The sequence below is a fragment of the Caloenas nicobarica genome, chromosome 19 (genome assembly GCF_036013445.1).
Source record: "Caloenas nicobarica isolate bCalNic1 chromosome 19, bCalNic1.hap1, whole genome shotgun sequence".
Classification (NCBI taxonomy): Eukaryota; Metazoa; Chordata; class Aves; order Columbiformes; family Columbidae; genus Caloenas; species Caloenas nicobarica.
In genome coordinates this window covers 1,840,731-1,852,751 of record NC_088263.1, presented here as the reverse complement: position 1 = coordinate 1,852,751, position 12,021 = coordinate 1,840,731, and the positions used below count along the sequence as shown (strand labels likewise).

The following is a 12,021-nucleotide window of genomic DNA, read 5'->3' as shown; positions in this document are numbered from 1 at the left end:
CAAATTGCACCCCACTGTCATCTGTCCTTGGGTCCTCCCCTGGGTCACTTGCTGCTTTGCATTCCCCGAGTCTCAGGCTGCTTTGCTGCCAAACCTCCTGTCTGTGTATGGGGTGACCAGCATCTGTCCAGGTGAGAAAAAAACAGGGTTTTCTTGACCTAAACCTCCAGCATGTGGAAACAGTGGTGGATGCCAGCTGAGTGCCGTTTGTCCCTGCTTTGCCTTGTGCACCCCAAACTATGTCCCTGCCTTTCATTTCCAGACAATCAGATGAATATTTCTGCTTGGAGCTTAATATAGTAGATGGCTCATGATCTTTGCATTTGACACCAACATCTTCCCCCATGAGACCCCAAGGAGACCTTGTTTGTATTCTAAGCGGTGAGTGTGTAAAAGTAGCAATTTCTAGTATGAGTCACTACCTTGGTGTTTGATTAATTCTCTACTTTTGAAACTCTGATGAAGTTAAATGGTTGGAAGCCCCAGGAGAGACCTATGGTACAGCAGAAAATAGAAGTTGTAGAACAGAGTGTAGCTTAAATTAGTGGGGCCAGAGGAAAGGACATAAACCATTGCTTGCTATCAGAATATATAATTTCAGCTCTCACTCCTCTCACCTTGCAGAAAGGGCATGACCTTGTCCCAGTGCCTGTGGAAAGGCAAGAGAGACTGTCCAGCGAGACTGGAGTAATTCTGCCTGAGTCCCACCAGCAATGTTTGCATGGGAACGTCTTCCCACTCAACTGCAAGCTGAGCGGTACAACAGCATCAAACCCAGTGGTGTACAGCACAGATGGACCTATGGGGCACGGCAGTATCCAGCACCAAAAAAAGTGGAACTTGAATCAGGAGTGGTTCCAGTGCTGAAGAGATTCTGGACAACGTCCAGGGTCTGGACTAGGCCCAGGACTGGGCTCAGGACTGCAACGAGGATAAAATTAACCTTGGGGTAAAGACTCAGAGTATACCATGTTTGCACTTAGAAAAGCAGATCTCCAGCCGAGGGAAATGGCTGTAGAGTCTCAAGTTGTGATGGTGCACACCAGCTGAGGCTCTGCCCTGAGGCTATAAAAGGGGTTGAACTGGAGCCAAGGCTGCATTTTGGCCATCTGCTTGGCTGGGGCCAGGGGGCTGAATTTGCCATTAGTGTTCCATGAAATATGAAACAAGAGCTGAGGTCGTCTCTGGACTTCATTAACACTTTGAAATGCCAGAGGGAATATCACATTTGACTACAGGACCAGCACAAGCCAGCAGAGAATCTAACATTTCAGTTCCCACTCAGAAAAACCCCAACAGCTTCACTTCAGTTCTGAGTGTTGATTCCAAAACTAACCGAGACAACCAGTTACTGTGAAAAAAGTTCATTGCCAATGAAACCATCTGAAAAAGTTCATTCAGTTCTCTTTGGGGATATTCATCCTCTTTCCTTTCTGCTCAGTCTATGAATTTTATGGCAGAAAATGAACTCCTTGAAACTAATCCTTTAACTTCTCAACCCCTCACATTCACATGTTGTTGGCATAAGATGAACTTCTCCTGGTCTCAAGCTTGAAAAGGACATCTAGATGGATCCTCAGCTGATGTGCCCAGCAGAGCATCAATGGTAATACATTTAAGCTATTTTCCACCAGCATAGATGCAGCTGCATAGTCACAGTCAATTGTATTTGAATCAGGAAGTTCCTATATGGTTCCCAGGAAAATTACCTCTACAAACAAAAGGAGTCACTCCTAGAACATGGTTTCCTTCAAAAGTGAACGTGCCACCCTCTGGAAGCATTCAGGTGGACATCCATGTGATGTATAGTGTCTACAGAAATTGCCCTTTTGCTTTCCAGCCAGAAACTCCCAAATATAGACGGCGGCTCTATGAACACATTCTCTGCACTACAGCATACCCTGAGTGACTCAGTACCGCGCTGTTTCTCCGCAAAATCGCACACTGATGCTCCCGCTGCTGCAGAAGGAGGAGAGAAACAATGTAAAATAAAGCAAAGGTACACCACAAGCAGCTCTGCCTTCCTGAGAGAGGAAATTTAAGGGTCACTCGAGAAAGGAAGCAAATACCAGGCTCCCTAATCATGCTGTGGGCTTCATGGTTCAGGTTCGTTACTGGTGACAAGCTGGGGAATTACAGCTGTGGGTGGATAGGAAACCAAAGGCCCGACCGGAGACCTGGACTCGTAATCCCTCTCTGGTCCCCACAAATTCTTGAAATGCTTTCGTTACAACAGCTGAGAAAACAAAACAAAATGCAATTCACCTCCATCCTGAGCAAAAGTAGGAGAATTTCTTGGCTATTTGAGATCCTTTTGTGAAACTGGTTATACAAAGAAGCAAACAGCTCAACTGTGAAGGAAAGCTGTGTGAAGGGTTTAGTTTGGACCCACCATCTGCATAACTGAGTCTTAGACTTGAAGAAAAAGAAGAATTCTCTGTAGGCTTGCTGAATGTTTTCCAGGGAGCTTGATGCATCTTGGCTGGAAGCTCGGTCCCCAGGAACTCTTCCAGAAAGCCCAGGTGCTGCCCTCTCACGGCGCCGGAGAGGGCCCCAGAGCTGACTTCATGCGACAGAGGCCAGATCAAACTGTGGTAGACTTTCAAGACATCAGATTCGATACTGGTGCAAATTCCCCGTCTCTTCTGTAACTGTGGGTAATTTGAAAAGCGTTGCTGGGCGCGATAGCTGAGCAGGGACAAGGTTTCTGGAGCTGAGCGGTCGGGCAAGGCTCTCCCGCCGCCCGCTTGCCCTTGGTGGAGGACTAATGCCTCCTGGTGGTCCCAGGCACATCTCACTGACTGCAGAAGTGGTTCCGTGCACCTTCCACTGCTGGTGAGGTCTGCTGGCATGCCTGGGAAGTCCCAGCTGGCACCTACGAGTGCACATGAAGACACACAGGCTGCAAACTGGAAATGCTCAGCAAGGGGGAGTCAAAGCAATAAGCCAAAAGGCAAAGGCTGGGAAACGAGGACAGGGGCAAGGCAGAGAGTGATGCGAGTCTATGGATGGACCATGGAGACATAGCAAAGCTGGAGCCCGTGAGAGAACTGATAAAGAGCTTCAGCTGTGAAGAAACTCCAGACACAGCTGTGACCAGGTAAGAAGAGGACAACCACAGAACTGTGAATCTGAAGCTTGACTAATGAAATCCCACAGCCTGCTGCTTAATGAGGCTCCGCTCAGTCTGGCAGACAGCAAAGCTACAGGACTTGATTGTCCCAGTCCTGTTTCACCCCACAAAGTGGGGGGCTGTGATGATAATTCTGAGTCTTGACACACAGGCAGCAAAGACTTTTCCCTCCGCTTTGACATCCCCCAGCAGCTCTGCAGGTAGACCAGGCCACCGGCATTTTCACGTGGAGAGAAAAACTCTGCTTCAGATTACAAATATTGTAGAAAATTGGGAAAACCTGGCGATCCTCTTCTGGAGTGCAAATGATGTGGTTGTGCGCTACAATCCACAGTGGCAATAGAAATGTAGTGATAGCCATGATGGTACGGAGATCTGTGGGATGCAAGGGTCAGAGAGTATTTCATCAGACCAGTTGTATCATTTCCCACAAAACTTAATAGCTGGCCTAATAGAAATACTTGGATTGTCATATCTGGTGAGAGGCAGTTATGGAATGAGCAAATTAAGCATGGCCAGCACCATCTCCTGAGTTTGCCCTTCTGTTGTTTGCAACTTGTCATCACCAGGCTCTGGGCAGAGGACTGAGCTGCTGTCCTAGCAGTGGGCAAGGCTGTACAGCATCGAGATCATTTTACGCTGTCCCTGTTCTGCTTTTACAAGTTTTAAGGTAAGCCAGGATCATCTGACCCAGAAGATTGAAAAGAACTGAAGGAAAACAAAGAGAAACTCTAAGCTTTCATCAAAAACCTATTAAAGTCCCTATCATTTACTCTGAACACATGAAATGGCCTTTATTATAGTCATTTTTCCGAGCACAAAAGCTACTTTCAATAACACAGGAAGGGAAAAAATCATTACAAACTTGCAAGAATCACGGAGCATCTTGCAGAAACTCTTTGTCAAGAAACAAATTATAAATGGCTATAAATAGATGACCATTATTAGAGCAACTGAGCTCACTAACTAGGCTCGCTGCACAGGGAATGAACTGTTGCCCTCACAGACCGGGGGAGGCGAGGCAATCAGCAGGTCCATCACCAGCTCTCCAGGTGGAGGAGAAAGCAGACCTGAAGTCATTACCTCCTGCTTCTGGAAATGGAAGAAGCATTTGGAGAAACAAGTTATTCAAAAGACTGAAAAAAAATACAGATGCATACACACGAGTATTTAGATAACACAGGACGCTGCTAAACTTAGTCAAGGTCATATCACCACTGAGCAGGGTACAGGATGGGAGTTCCTGGCTCATGGCATCTACCTGTGCTGTCCAGCTCCTCCATAACCTGCTGGTCCACTTGCTGACCTCTTGTGGGGTTTCCTCCTCCTGTTGCTCAGGCTGCTTGAAAAAATTACTCCACTGATAGCATTGGAACAGGCTGCTCAGGGCAGTGGTGGAGTCACCATCCCTGGAGGGGTTTAAAAGATGTGTAGATGAGGTTCTTAGGGACATGGTTTAGTTCTAGAGCTGGGTTATGGTTGGACTTGACAGTCTTAAGGGTCTCTTCCAACCAAAATGATTCTATGGCTTTTAGAGATTTTTTTTTTTAAATTTCAGACTGATATATTTTTTCATGATAATGACATAGTTTAAATAGTTCTTTCTCCTTTTAGTTGTTTACCCCTGTGGTATTTATATGAGCTAGTCATGTCTGCTTTCAGCCTTCCTGTAGCAAGACTAAACACAACAAACCCCTTACATCTCCTCATCTCAGACAGACCCTCTGTTCCTCTGCTGGATCCTCACAGCAGACTCCTACCCCCATCCTGGGTCTGCCTTTAAGCTCTTATTTGCACGACAAGGTGCCTTGGTGAAAGCAAATGTGGTTGGCTTTTTATAGTTTGGTGAATTTTTCAGTAACTACAACTTTGGTTTTTTTTTTCCCTGGGTCTTTCATTGGACGTATGGCCCACAAGAAAGAGCATGTTTGCTGGGAAGGTAACCTCATATTCACACCGCCCTGATCGGGTCAATGGAGTCTCGCCGATTGAGTCCAGAAGAACTAGAAGGCCAGTATTAAACCCTGAGGGACCTTCCTGAGGAAGACAAGGTTTCCTAGTCTGTTTAATAGATATGGAAATCATAAGGGTGAGCACCACAATCAGTAAGAGACTGAGATGCTGCAGCATTTCCAGAAGAAAAGTCATGTGCAAATCACACTGGATGCTGAGGAAGAGTCCTGCAGACCTGCCCCATCTGCCTGTGCCTTTCAGACAAGTTGCCAGTTGTTACCTGGTCGTGGGTGCTCTCATCCCCATGTGAACTGCTGTGTTGGAGTTTTCTCCTTGAATTGGGGTGTAATCCTTTCCACACATTCATACCGAGCTATTTGTGATATGGCGATATTGGCTTTTGATTATGAGGTATTGTGTCTGTCTTCAGCATGGAGATGACCGTCGTCAGCTGCTAGAGCTGCTATATTTGTAAGAGGCTCATGTATTTGAAAGAAAAGGGGAATTGCTGACAGGTCATCAAGATTTTCAAGGCTTCTGTGAAGATGCCATCTAAGTATGTGGTGCCAGCAGCTTGGGGATCACCAAGGCCACATTCGCATGGGTTTTAGTGCATGGTGCCTTTGCATTCAGCCTTTCTGGGCAGCCAGAAGGTCTCACTGAAGCTGTTGCATTACTAGATTTTATGGTAATTGAGTTTTATGGCCTTGGAGTTCAGGAGAAGCAGGTAGCGATTGCACCGGCTCCAAGAGATGACAATCTCCCTGGGAAAAAATTTGCGCTGAGGTGATGGAAAAATCTCCAGTGGTCAGGTGTGGGTGGCTGGTCTGTAGGCTGTGCATAGGTAACCTGTGGATACTGTGGAGCTCCCTGTGCCTGCCAGACAGGTACATATAGCTATAACATTATTGAAGAATGTCTCTGTCTTCTAGTCATGAGGGAAAATTGAATTCTCTGCGTTTGAAAGAGATACCTTGGTCCACGGCCACTGTCAAGTGTGGATGAACCTAACAGCATTTCTCATTCCCTCTCTCTTTTTTTTTCATTTTTTACTAGCTATCTGGTGTGAATCACTTTTTAAAATTTTTCCTTTTTTTCCCAGGGTTTGTGTTTGATTTCCCTCAAAATGCCAGTTTGGCTGTCACAGAGATGTCAGCAGAAGGACTGAGAGACCAGCAGGTGGGTTTCCTCCCACCCAGATATCCAAGGTGAAGCTGTCTCCAGCTGAGCAAGGTGCTCAGATCCCCCTTTGCACAGTTTATGAATTCTAGTGTGTGATTTACCTGACTGTATGCAGGTGTGTAGTTCAGGGTCTGTAGGAAAGCTGGAGGATTTTTCCCCACTTTGAATTCTGCAGTCCTACTGATTTTATTACAATAGGTGTTTTTCCTCTGGGTTGAGGCTACAAGGCTGCCATTTGATCCTTTTGTATGTTAGTTTTTAACATTAGCCTAAATTGTATTTCTAAATCTAAATCCTCTTTAAACATGGGAACATTTTCACTGGCTCTTGCTCAATGTTTCCTTCTCTGGATTAAATTATTTATTGGTTGTTTCCCAGATGACTTAAGAAATGGATTGAGACATATGTGGCCTTCACTAGAACTGAACTAGAGGCAGAAATGCAATTCTGCTACACGGTCCTTGGATTCAGGGAAAGACCATGGGCACCTCGATGATCCAGGCTGCTGGGTCACAAAGTTCAATGTTGTTTATATCAGAATAAATAATTTCTCTGCCCAGCTTGATGCAGCCCTTGGAGGGAGACCGAGGAATGAAAAGCATGCCAGAGAAATGCACAGCATCTGGGATGTTTGTTAGAAATAGAAATGGCATTCTGAAGTTTTCAGGAAAATATGAAAACCAAGTTTTCTAGGGTATGCAGGAAGATACCTTTAAATCTCCCTAAACAAAGCAATAAAAGACTGTCTAGATCTGGATTAGGGCAGGTCATGACTTTAAAGAGCAAGTGTTTTCCTGAGTAAACCCATACGTGGACCAGACTTACAGCATCTCTGAACACATATGTGGTGTTTCCATTTCACAGGTCAGCAAAGATGAAGAGTTGCCCTTTGTCCCTCCCAACATTGACATGTGCTCCAGGACATGGATATAAATGACTTTGCCCTCTTCACCACTCCTGTCAAGCTCTATCTTTGAAAATCCCTGTTTCCAGCAGAGAAAAAGATGATGGATGATGGATAAAAAGGGATTTAGCTAGGACAGGGTCCAATCTGTGCATCAGACCCAAGTTTAACAAGTAGCATCACTAGGTTGGGTGTTATGCATTGCAGCAGAGTTACTGGGGAGAGGAGTTTTTACATAAATATTAAGTACCATGTAGATTAAGAATTCAGCAAAACATACCCTAAACATTTGTCTTTTTTGCATATTTTCAAAGGACCATTTCCATCACTACCAGGCTCAGCCAAGCTGAAGCCATGAGCCTGATCACAAAAGTGAACTTGAACCACAAAGATCTTTTTTGGATGTTGCTCAGCAGTGTCATATGAAAGCAAAATAAAGAGATAAGATGGAATGAGGCTCAGGGTAAATAAACCTGTAGCCACAACAGTCTAGAAACAAATTCATTTTTAGTAAAACACATCTTGCCATTTTCCAGTATCTTGGGTTACAATAACAATAACTTGTGCGAGTTTATTAGGTTGCAGATTAATGGGAACCCTGCTGACTTCTGTTTCTTTAGCCTTACTGTGATATATACAGAGGAAACCTGGGAAATTCCTGCAGGCCACTTCTCATGTGGAGAAAACACATCAGCCCACCAAAACTGTAATATTCTCACTGTTTTGGGAAAACAGAGCCATAAGGACACAGGCTGAAGAGAGGCGACCAAAGCACCATGCCCCTCCTGGCACCCAGTGTCCACCTCCAAAACCCAAACACGTTTCAGGCTTTTGAGCCTTCTTTCCCTCAAATGGAAAAGGCCCTTTTCAAATTCAGAAATATCCTTTTGCATCACTGGTTTGATTACTTTCGATGGACGAAAGGAGGAAGTCTGTTTGAAAATGAGAAAAAAAAAGTGGGAAATGTGCAAAGGCAGAGTATGAAATCTCACAAATCTGGACTGCAATTCATTGGACTCAAGATGCAGGATAAGTTAATTCCTAGCTTCTTCTTTTTTCTTAAAAATAATAACTTTCTAGCACTGCCCTCCCAGCAGAACTCTGAAGAAGACCAATGTTACTATTCCTTCACAAACCGTATTTATGATTTTTTTTTTTCAGCCAACTCTGTAATCACCGAGCTCTGGAGACATAATTTGGTTGTTCTGCTAAAGTATGAAGAGAAGAACCAGATCTCACCATAAATATCCAGCAGCCATTTCAGATTTGCTAATCAATGATCTTCACAACGTCCGCGGGGTTTAGAAGGCTTTAAATGCCATTATTAGTCATTTCCTATCTCTGATTGCTATACTTTAAAAATATTTTGAGGCATTTTTTCAAGGGTTTAACTCTGATCATGCTATTTTTCTCTGCTTCTTGTGACCTGTTATTTGGTATATGTGCTGTATGTTTGTATTTCACCTAGGATGGAGTGGATGCTCCAAAAAATGACAGTAGCAACATTTTGGGAAAACCAGAAAGACAAATCCAAGGATCTTTGCAGGGGGTACAGAACCCCCAGGCTCCAGTGAGATTTGAACTCACGACCCCTGGTTTACTAGACCAGTGCTCTACCCCCTGAGCTATGGAGCCTCTGAATTTTACCTCATTTTTCCTTTATAAACATTTCATATAATAATTTTCTCTGTTAATTCTAGAATGAAATGAAACCTGCTCTGCTACATTGTGCTGCTCCAAGGATTTTCGATTCCCTTTCCAAATGGCACTAAAACAAACATCAGAGTCCCAAACTAGCAACACACCAGGTCAGCCCAAATCTGGATTTTACTCGCCTTCAGCTCATCCCTGCAAAGGCATCCAGAGTGATACATGGCTCCCCTTTCCCCAGCCAAGTTTGGGAAGTTTACAAACAAGAAGCAATGATATTTTGCCTCTTCATAGTTGTTGCACTAATTTATCAATGAAGGAAGCTAAGCTTCTGAAAAATAACTTCTTATATCCCACTGCTTTCATTTGGAAACCAGCTGTGTGTTTGTTTTTTAGCTCTTGGGTCTTCAAACATGTTGATTCTTTCTTAGGAGTCCATGGTGTGTGCTGGGCACTGTGGTTGATGTGTGCATTGTCATGTTTCTAAGCTCTTCTTCGGTGTCTGAATTTTCAGGGTAATCTTTCCTGTAGTTTCATTCTTCACCGAAGACAGTTCAAAAGGGATGTCATAAGAAACACTCCCAGCGCTCATTCTGTTTCCTCCCTCATTAACACACCTGTTAAACATTAAGAGCCTCGGTGGCTCATTTGACCAGATGTTGGACAAGAAGAATCCCTGCCATTGCCATGAATGTTGGTGTAGAAGTGGTAAATATGGGCAGTGCTGGGCTGATTGGGAGACTTCATATGGAGCCCCAACCTTAGTGTTGTCACTCGGATGATTTCCAGGGACAGAAGAAAGCAAACTCTCTCCCTGCAGAGTCCCTTGTGCACCGTGCCTTGGCTTCTTCACGTCAAGTAGACAAATCCTGCAGAGCTGGGGTAGAAATGCCCTATCTTGAGTATTTCAGGGCAACATTTATGGAGACCCTGCCAGGCTGCAGAAAGTCTGGGAGAGGATGCTGGTTGTGCGTGAAACCTTCAGGCACAGAAATGTCTCATGGCAGGGGAAAACATACAGCAACTGTTAAAGTGGACTCTTGAATTTCAGGGTCTTAGTTGGAAGCTACACAAAGAGAAAACACCAGTACAAATGGTTAAAGGGTGACTCAGAATAAGCCACATTGTATCTATTATTCCTGGTCTTTTTTGTGGAAGAAAATTGCTCTCTTTGAAAGAAATTGGAAATTAAGACCATCTATCCTCCCAAGCATAGAAAAACACAAACCCTCATTAGGTGGGCTGAAAAGCAATTCTCAGGCCTTTATCTGACAGGCTAAGAGCACGAGTCTGTCTATAGCATTTAAGGAGAAATAATGAATTACCTGGCATGGGTTCAGGGCCTGAGCTTGGCATTGGGGAAACTCACAAAGAATCTTGAAGCCAATCAAGCAACTTTGTACAAATCCTGCTGGAAGCAGCCCTTCGGGGGCATGAAGTGAGGACATATACCAACAAAATAATTCTGAAAATAATAATGAACATCCCATGCAAGAACACGTGTTTGGAGCATGGTTTACAAGAGCAGCTGGGCTCGTAGCCTGGGAACACGTGGCTGAGCCATGAGAGACACTGGTTGGCAGAAGGGAATAGGGGAAACAATTTGGTACAGGCTGTTTTCAGGCACTGATTTGAAAAATAATATGGTTTAAATGCATGCTGCTGCTGGAAGCACTTTGATGAGAAATAAATGCTTCTAGTAATGGAAAGCAATGGAGTGGCGTGAATGTTGCTGGTGCTGGAAGGGCTGTCTCATCGCTTTCCCAAGTTAAACCCTGCTACAACTGCGTTTCTCAAAGTCGCTGTTTCCTGAGACACATATTTTCCCCTTGGGGTAGAACTTTGCAATGCCGAGAGCTGTCCTGGAAAGGAGCTGTCGCTGCTGACTTTACGAGCAGGTCAGCTCACGTCCCCGGAGCTGCCAGTGCCACCCCTGTGCTTCGCCTCTGACGCTTCTGGGGACTGGAAGAGCTGGTGCTGTGCCCTGAGTTCAGGTTTGTGTGACCTCTGCCACTCTTTGTGTGACACTCTCTGACCCTCGCATCCCACAGATCTCTGTACCATCGTAGCTGCCACTACATTTCTATTGCCACTGTGGACTGTAGAGCACAACCGCATCGTTTGTATTCCAGAAGAGGATCGCCAGGTTTTCCCAATTTTCTGCAATATTTGTGATCTGAAGAGGAGTTTTTCTCTCCACGTGGAAATGCCGGTGGCCTGTTCTACCTGCAGAGCTGCTGGGGGATGTCAAAGCAGGGGGAAAAGTCTTTCTCTTTGTTGTCTGTGTGTCAAGACTCAGAATTATCAGGACAGCCCTGCCTTTGCAGGGGAAATGGGACTGGGAGAGTCAAGTCCTGAAGCCTCTGAGTGCTCTTCATGAGTAACCAGTGGCTGCTGGGGCCTGTCCCAGGACAGGCAGGAGATTTCCACCTTGCCTTGTGACCAATAGTCCAGGTAGAACTATACCTACATCCTCAAATGAAGTGCCTTAGGGGTGCCAAACTGGCAGTTGTTCCATTTTTACCACTAACACTCCTGCAAATAGCCACCTCCCACAGCCTCAAGGTGGATCTGCCTCCTTCACGGATGCAGTGGACTCTGGCCCAGTTAGGTAGATGACGTTAGTCCATCCCAGGCTTTGCCCATGTTGGAAAGCTGCGATAAAAGGTCCAAGCTGGGAACTGGGTCTCTTTAGCTTGGAGAAGAGGAGACTGAGGGGTGAGCTCATTAATGTTTATAAATACATAAAGGGTGGGTGTCACGAGGATGGAGCCAGGCTCTTCTCTGTGACAACCAACAGTAAGACAAGGGGTAATGGGTTCAAGCTGGAACACAAGAGGTTCCACTTAAATTTGAGAAGAAACTTCTTCTCAGTGAGGGTGACGGAACACTGGCCCAGGCTGCCCAGGGAGGCTGCGGAGTCTTCTTCTCTGCAGACATTCCAACCCGCCTGGACATCTTCCTGTGTAACCTCATCTGGGTGTTCCTGCTCCGGCGGGGGGATTGGACTGGATGAGCTTTTGACGTCCCTTCCAATCCCTGACATTCTGTGATTCTGTGATTCTGTGAGCTGTATCGAGGCAGTGCAGCTGGGATCTGCAGAGAAGGACACGTGAACACCCACCCTGCCACGCAGACCAGGGCAACCAAAGCACAACGGCCTCCTGCAGCTCTGGGGAGGGACTTCTGAGGGGCCCTG

The 12,021-nt window shown here is 45.4% G+C and overlaps 1 non-coding gene across 1 annotated transcript; it reads right to left on the bottom strand.

The window, feature by feature from the left end:
• Nucleotides 1–8,734: 8,734 nt before the first annotated feature.
• TRNAT-AGU (transfer RNA threonine (anticodon AGU)) lies at nucleotides 8,735–8,807 on the bottom strand. Its single transcript has one exon. It is a non-coding gene; the product is annotated as a tRNA-Thr (tRNA).
• Between the last annotated feature and the right edge of the window lie 3,214 nt (nucleotides 8,808–12,021).